Source organism: Dasypus novemcinctus, chromosome 6 (genome assembly GCF_030445035.2).
Source record: "Dasypus novemcinctus isolate mDasNov1 chromosome 6, mDasNov1.1.hap2, whole genome shotgun sequence".
NCBI classification, from domain to species: Eukaryota; Metazoa; Chordata; class Mammalia; order Cingulata; family Dasypodidae; genus Dasypus; species Dasypus novemcinctus.
Window position 1 is genome coordinate 92314098 of NC_080678.1, and position 7445 is coordinate 92321542.

Below are 7445 nucleotides of genomic sequence, written 5' to 3' on the forward strand. Positions count from 1 at the left end.
CAGCAGCTGCCCAAGACTCTGAAGCCGTTATTGGAAGAAGAACATTTTCACTTCTGCTCCCCGATCCTCTCTCACTGGACATTCAGTATCAAGTGCTTGTGTGGCTATCTGTGCCCTTTCACATTCCCACATTGCCCTGGTGTTCTTCAATATCTGATTTTGTCTACTTTCTAATTTGTCTCTTTAATACTAAAGAGGGACCAGGAAAAAACAAAACTCAGTACGCTGACAATAAAAGTTGCTTTGAAAGTGCATCCCACCTGTCATGCTTGTCCAATGTGGAGTGGTAAAGTATTTCTTTCTTTCTTTTTTCAATTATGCTCACCTTTTATTCAACCAGAAATATCCATTGTGAATGTTTTTCAGAATATTTTTCAAATATCCTTTTTATGCATATTAATCTATACGTAGAAACCACATCTTAAATGTTCTTAGAACCAACTTCCCTAAACCAATCAAATAGTTTTTGGCCACTTGGATTGTTGCAAATTTCCTTGCCATAAATATGGAAGAGAAGGAATAATTGGCTTTAAATAATTACCCATAATAACAAATACTTATGAAAAAACTTTGAATACTAATTTTTAACAAATTTTCCTTTTGACCAAATTACTGTGTTCCCTCCCAAACCTCTAGCATTTACCATAAGTTCATTTTTTACTTTCTTTCTTTCTTTATTTTTTCCCTATATAACCCACTCCCCATGTCCCCACCACATCATTTTTTGTAAATTATATATTTTTTGGAGATATATACATCACATAAAAAATGTTACATTAGAAAATATAAGAGGTTCCTGTATACCCCCCTCCCCCACCCCACTCCTCCCACACCAACAACCTCCCCCATCATTGTGGCACACTCATCGCACTCAGTGAACACATTCTGGAGCACTGCTGCACTACACAGATAATAGTTTACCCTGTAGTTTACACTCTCCCCCAGTCCATTCAGTAGGTTATGGCAGGATATATAAAGTCCAACATCTGACCCTGCCATAACATTTAGGACAACTCAAAATCCCAAAAATGCCCCCACATCACACCTCTTCTTCCCTCTCCCTGCACTCAGCAACTACTGTGGCCATTTTCCCCACCACGATGCTGAAGTTTCTTCTATTACTCGTCACAATAGTTTTATAGTAGAATATCAGTAAGTCCACTCTAGTCCATATTGTATTCCTCCTTCTAATCATTTCCTTTGATCCTACACAAAAGGACAGCTTGGATGTCCAGCACACTGTTGCTCTCAGAAAGCCAGCCTCCAGGGGAGAAACTAGACCCCTAGCTCATCTTCAGCTGGGTGCAGCCGGGCAACAGTGCTAATGAAGCCAGACAGAACTCTTTCCTGAAGCCGAATGGCCCAAGGTTTGTTCATACAACCTCTTCATAGGTGTCTGCGTCAACATCCCAGGATGCCCCATCATCACCCCCAGAAATCCACAAACCTGGCCATCCACTGCAAGTCAAATTACTTATTCTGGGACATACCTTCTCCTCAAGGAGAAATGAAACCTTGGGAAAATTCGGTCAATCCCAGACCAAACTCCCAGGCTGAAATATGTGCCTCGCCCTCCTTCTCCAAGGCTGACACTGAGGGCCTGGGTCCTCACGGCTCTCTGGGTGGTGTCACTGTCTCTGGGAATGACCAGGCCTTGCAGTACATTGATTTCATAAAGGACATAACCGTCTGTATACTCAACAGAGTCTGCTTGAAGCTGGGATAGTTGTGTTTCATACAAGAGAGCTGTGAATAAATAATTAGGCCTTGGAAATGCTCAGCTGCCTCTCTTCAGTCATCGGTCAACTGGGACTTACAGAAATGCTGGGGACAGGCTTCCATAAATAGGTGCAGCCCCGTTTGCTTAAGTTCCAAGCTTTTTCTGAAAACCACTGCTCTGACAGCTCCAACACCTTCCCCTCATTCCTTTCATAACCCCAGACTCCAACAACATATAAAAATAAAAATAAAGGAAGGGCAATGACAATCTATAACATGGCAATAGTATCAATCATTTACTTGCACAGTATTTTATGAAGTGCATCACATGTATTATTTCATTTGACCCACACAATAACACCATAAAGAATACAGGACAGATGTTAGAAGTCCCATTTTCAGAGGGAAATAAATAAATTAGCCCTTAAGAGCCCTAATGCTGGAAGGCACAAAATAATTGACCTTCAAAAGCATTAGGTCCAGGGAAGGGGACTTGGCCCAGTGGATAGGGCATCTGCCCACCACGTGGGAGGTCCAAGGTTCAAGCCCCGGGCCTCCTTGACCCGTGTGGAGCTGGCCCATGTGCAGTGCTGATGCATGCAAGGAGTGCCGTGCCACGCAGGGGTGTCCCCCACACAAAGAGTGTGCCCCGTAAGGAGAGCCACCCAGCGCAAAAGAAAGTGCAGCCTGCCCAAGAATGGCGCCACACACACGGAGAGCTGACACCACAAGATGACACAACAAAAAGAAACACAGATTCCCGGTGCCACTGATAAGGATGGAAGCAGTCATAGAGGAACACACAGCGAATGGACACAGAGAGCAGACATCTGAGGGGGGGGGGGGGAGAAGGGGAGAGAAATAAATAAAAAATAAATCTTTAAAAAAAAGAAAGCATTAGGTCCAATATCCACTGATTTGAAAGCATCTAAGTACTCTAGATGCAATCATAGGACACGTTTGGGTCGAAGGTGGGAGATAAATCACACAATGATCTTGTCCCATTGGTGTAGTTTCTAGAACTCCAGTAGCCTGGGACATGCCAGAATATGACCTCTTGGGCAAAGGACCAGCTGTTGCACCCTGCACCTCCCACCACTAAGAAAGTGACGCAGCATTTCCGAGACCGCTTGGATTTTGGATGCAGCATAGTCTATACTTAGAAGTGCTGACCCCACCCATTGTTCAAGATGATCCTCTATGCTGCCCATTTTGAGTGGGGCTCAGAGCAAGAAAAGTTTCTGCCACAGGTGCAGGCTCTGTGCAAACTGCCCCTCTGGCACCACAGCCCAGCAAGCCCCATGGGATCTGCAGAGGGAAATTACTCCTTCTGAAGCTCCAAAAAGCCCCAACAGGAGGGCTGCACTGCAGACCCCCAGGGCTCAGGAACAGAGCCACCCCTTCTGTGGCAGAGAAGTACTCATTGCTTGAAATGTGGTTCCAGGCATGTTCCTGGGACCCTGGTGAACAATGAGCTCATTGCCATGGGACTCCAGGCCACCAGAGATGGATACAATCACACCCCATGCGCCAAAAGGGGGGCAGGTGCAGCAGCATCCCTGGAACATAGAGGGTGCTCAATCAAGATGTGGCCTGTGAAGCTCCCGGAGGGAGGGATAGCCACGTAAACAGATGGCCCAGTCTCCCGTGTCCCTCATCTCCAGGGCAAGGCACGTGCCCCTCAGCTCACACCTGTGGAACGCTGGTGGGTCCTGCAACAAGCTGCTGGAGGAGGCGGAAAGAGCTCAGACCCAGTCAGCTCAGGGGTGGGCATACGTCGAGGCCGACGAGCCAAATAGACTGCAGCTCCACTCAGGGCTCCCAGAGGACAATAGTAAAACCTTCCCGGTGGGCAGAGTCACAAGCAACACACTGAGACGATCAATTTATGTAGACAGAGAGGCAGTGTGAAGCAGTCAAGTACACAGGCTTTTGGGAACAGGAAAGTGGCTTGGTTGATTGGTTAAGAGCATAAAATGAACCTGAGAAATCTGGGGAAGTCAAGGGGACCCTCCAACCACCACCCTCATTGGCCCTCCTCTGCAGTTTGTGCTTCCTGTCCCTGCAGCCTTAGACTCTGCCAGATCTGAGGCCCTGGATTAGCAGGGGGACAAGGGTCAGGGGAGAGGCTTCTGTCTAAAGAAACACAGAAGGAGTCCACTAAACCTGATGAGGGAACACTCACCTGGTGACTTTGGGACAGTTATCTGTTACCAGTGGTTGTGGCTGATCCTACCCCTGGATTCAGTGAGGAGTCTCTATAGAATCCGGGTGAGTTGCTGGAATATCCCTTAGGGCTTCTACATCCAGTCATGATGGTAACAGGTAATTGCAGCAACTGCCAGTTGATGAGGGCAAAACGACCAAGGGCTCAGGTGCTTTCAGTCAGAAGGTCAGAGTCCCACAAGCAGGCAAGTAATCCAGGCCAGTGCTGACTCAAGCGGAGGGAAATCTAGGATTGAAGGTGGAGAAGGTAATCAGTGAATACTAATTATTCATTGCTGTCTGACCAAGAATGCAGTGGGGACTGTAGCTTATTTCACTAATACTTTCCAATTAAATCTCGGTAAAGATTGTAGCCAACCATTACCTTGAAATAGAGTAGGTGACTGATTGGACTGAATGGCTGGCATGAGCAGATAAGGCTGATTTAAGAGCTGCATTAAATTTATTAGGAGTATCCAGGGAAGTGGGTGTAGCTCAGTGGGTGAGTGCCTGCTTCCCATTTCCCACATATGAGGTCTTAGGTTCAATTCCTTGTACCTTCTTGGAAAAAAAAAAGGTATCCATGCAGTGCTTGCTCTGGCAGCACAAAGACTGAAATTGGAACCCTACAGTGAAGATTAGCATAGTGCCTAAGCAAGGATGGCATGCAAATGAGTGAAGCAATCCAAAAATTTTTTTGATAGTAGATGGTGGTGATGGTAGTACAACATTGTGAATGCAATTAACAGCACTGAAATAAATGCCTGAATATGATTAAAAGTAGAAATATTGGATTGTATAATGGTAACAGAATAAAAAAATTTTTAACTCCATGCTACTACACTACACAGTGAAGTGTAAGTTAAACATTGGACTGTCGTCAATAATACAATTATAATGCTTTCATCAATTACAACAAATGTTTCACACTAATGTAAAGTGTTACTAATAGGATGGTATATAGGAATCCTGTATTTTATGCATGATTGTTCTGTAAACCCACAAATTCTCTAATAAAGAAAAAAAAAGATATTTTTTAGGGATTGTGACCTTCCCTAAAAAATATTATTTTCAGTAAAGAGTATCCATGCAGGGAAGCAGACTTGGCCCAATGGATAGGGCATCCGCCTACCACATGGGAGGTCCGTGGTTCAAACCCCAGGCCTCCTTGAACCGTGTGGAGCTGGCCTACGTGCAGTGTTGATGCGCGCAAGGAGTGCCGTGCCACGCAGGGGTGTCCCCCGCATAGGGGAGTCCCACGCTCAAGGAGCTGCCCCGTAAGGAGAGCCACCCAGTGCAAAAGAAAATGCAGCCTGCCCAGGAATGGCACCGCACACGCAGAGAGAGCTGACACAACAAGATGACACAACAAAAAGAGACACAGATTCCTGGTGCCGCTGACAAGGACAGAAGCAATCACAGAAGAACACACAGCGAATGGACACAGAGAGCAGACAGCTGGAGGAGAAGGGGAGAGAAATAAACTAATTAATTAATTTTTTTAAAAAAATGAGTATCCATGCAGCTCAAGTCCAGAGAACAGTGATAAAGCTTTCAAATGTAGTTTCCAACCCACTGTGTAATGTTTTACTTCAAGGGACCATGAGAAATTTTGTTGGACCCCATAAAGGCAGACTCCCCAGACACCTGTATGCCCAACGGATTCCAAGGCCGGGGCTGTGTGGCCCACACAGAGGGTGATGGCCCTGAGTTTAGAGGCCTGGGTTCTGGGCTGCTTGGACAAGATATCGGGGCTTGTCTCACATGCATGGCCTACAACAGGGCCTGGGGATGGCAATCCTGACTCTAGCGCCCACAGCCTAGATGTACCTGCTGAAGGGGTACAGCAGAAATGAGAGAACCTGGGCGGAGAGGGCAGGAACCTCTGCAGGCCTGAGGTCTGGGGCTCTTGCCCGGCTCCAGCACCTTCTGTCTCTTCCATTTCCAACACGTCTCCATGGTCCGGAGAGAGAATGGGATTCCCCAGGCCTGGTTTAGGCTCCTCTTTCTTGCATCAACCAACCACAGGCTGGGTTGGCCAGGGTGGATGGCAGCCTCTCATGCCCCAGAGAAACTGAGCTGGACAGCACCCCACTTCCTAACGTGCACACAGCCCAGAGGCTTGTTGTGTGTTCACTGAGGCTTGCTTAGCCAACTCAGCCTAATCTGAGTGATGCAAATCCCAAACCCATTCTGTGCAAATAAGTCTGTGGGTTTTCTTCCTTTAGTCTTCTAAGGGACTGGGTCACAAGCCCAAGTGAGCAGTAGCAAGAACATTAAAGTCAGGTTTCATCGATGTCTGCCAAGCAGGGTGAAGGGGAAGGCTGGGCTCCCAGGGAAGGTGATGGAGGGGGCGTCTCGCTGTCTGTGTCCAGCATGGAGAATGTCCAGGGCCGGGCAGCTGGAGTCTGAGCTGTCCCTCACGTGTGTGTATCTAGAGCACTAAAGAATCCAGGGCTTTGGCAAGTGACACCAAGTCAGCCTGTCACCATGCAGCTCTGACGTGCCTGAGTATGAGCTCTCCAAAAGCTGTCACAGTGCAGAGAGAGCAAGAGTGCGAGGGGACCCGTGACCTCCCGAGCCACACAGCCTGCACAGCCCCGAAGGCCGTGGGAGCCGCAGACGCTCCGCAGACCGTGGATTCCGTGGCCCTCTCGGGATCCGCTCCACACAGCCACGTGAAGCGTGTGGAAAGGGAGAGCCTGTGCTGAGCGCCTCTCCCGGACGGGCTGTGTCGGGGCAGCGCTGCCGGCCACTTCCCTTCCCAAGCTGCGCTCGGAAGGGCAGGCGCTGTCCGCGCGGGGCCCTGGAGTCAGCCTCCAGGAAGGTGGCACAGCCACAGACTTCCAATCTGTAGTAGCTGTCATCGCGCGGTGGTCATGCGACGGGCCCCAGTGCCCACGGCTCCACCTCTTTGGAATAAAAAGGTTGGGGCGTCTCAGAGAAAGTAGGACAATTTACAGAAAGCCACCGCCCTGCAAGCACCACCACGACTGTCCCTGCAACCGCAGCCCAGGGTCCAGGCGTCCTCGACAGGCCTCAGAGTGGCTTTAAGACCCCAGGCCGCCTCGGTGAGAAAGGTCCAGCTCTGAGAAGCGAACAGGCATTCGGGGAGCTGCTCTCATTATTTGTCGTGGGTTCGCAGGTGGCGTGAAGCCGTGCTCCCGGGTCCTCTTCCTGGTCAGACCTGTGGCCAACACAGGGTGGAGGCACTCCTCTAGGCACAGCCTGAGGAGGCAATCAGAGGACGCCCAGGTAAGAAAGGCCGGCCTCCAAGAAAATTCTGCCTACATTATTTTCAATTATCAGATTCAGATAGAACGGACCCTATTCAAATGCAAATACATATTTTAAATCCCAGCACTCCATATTAAATAAAATTTTAACAAAAGGAGGAGGAAGCATAAAGAGAGGAATAGAAGGAGATGTAGGAGGAATAGGGGAAGGGGAAGAAAGAGGAGAAAGTGGAGAGACAGCACTCAGTGTGCCAAAGGTAGCTGAAGAGCACACTTCAGGAGCCT

General features: G+C 48.4%; 1 non-coding gene across 1 annotated transcript; it reads left to right on the forward strand.

The window, feature by feature from the left end:
* The first annotated feature begins 4512 nt into the window (after positions 1–4512).
* On the forward strand, positions 4513–4619 carry LOC111762668 (U6 spliceosomal RNA). Its single transcript, XR_002795726.1, has one exon. It is a non-coding gene; the product is annotated as a U6 spliceosomal RNA (small nuclear RNA).
* The last annotated feature ends 2826 nt before the right edge of the window (positions 4620–7445 follow it).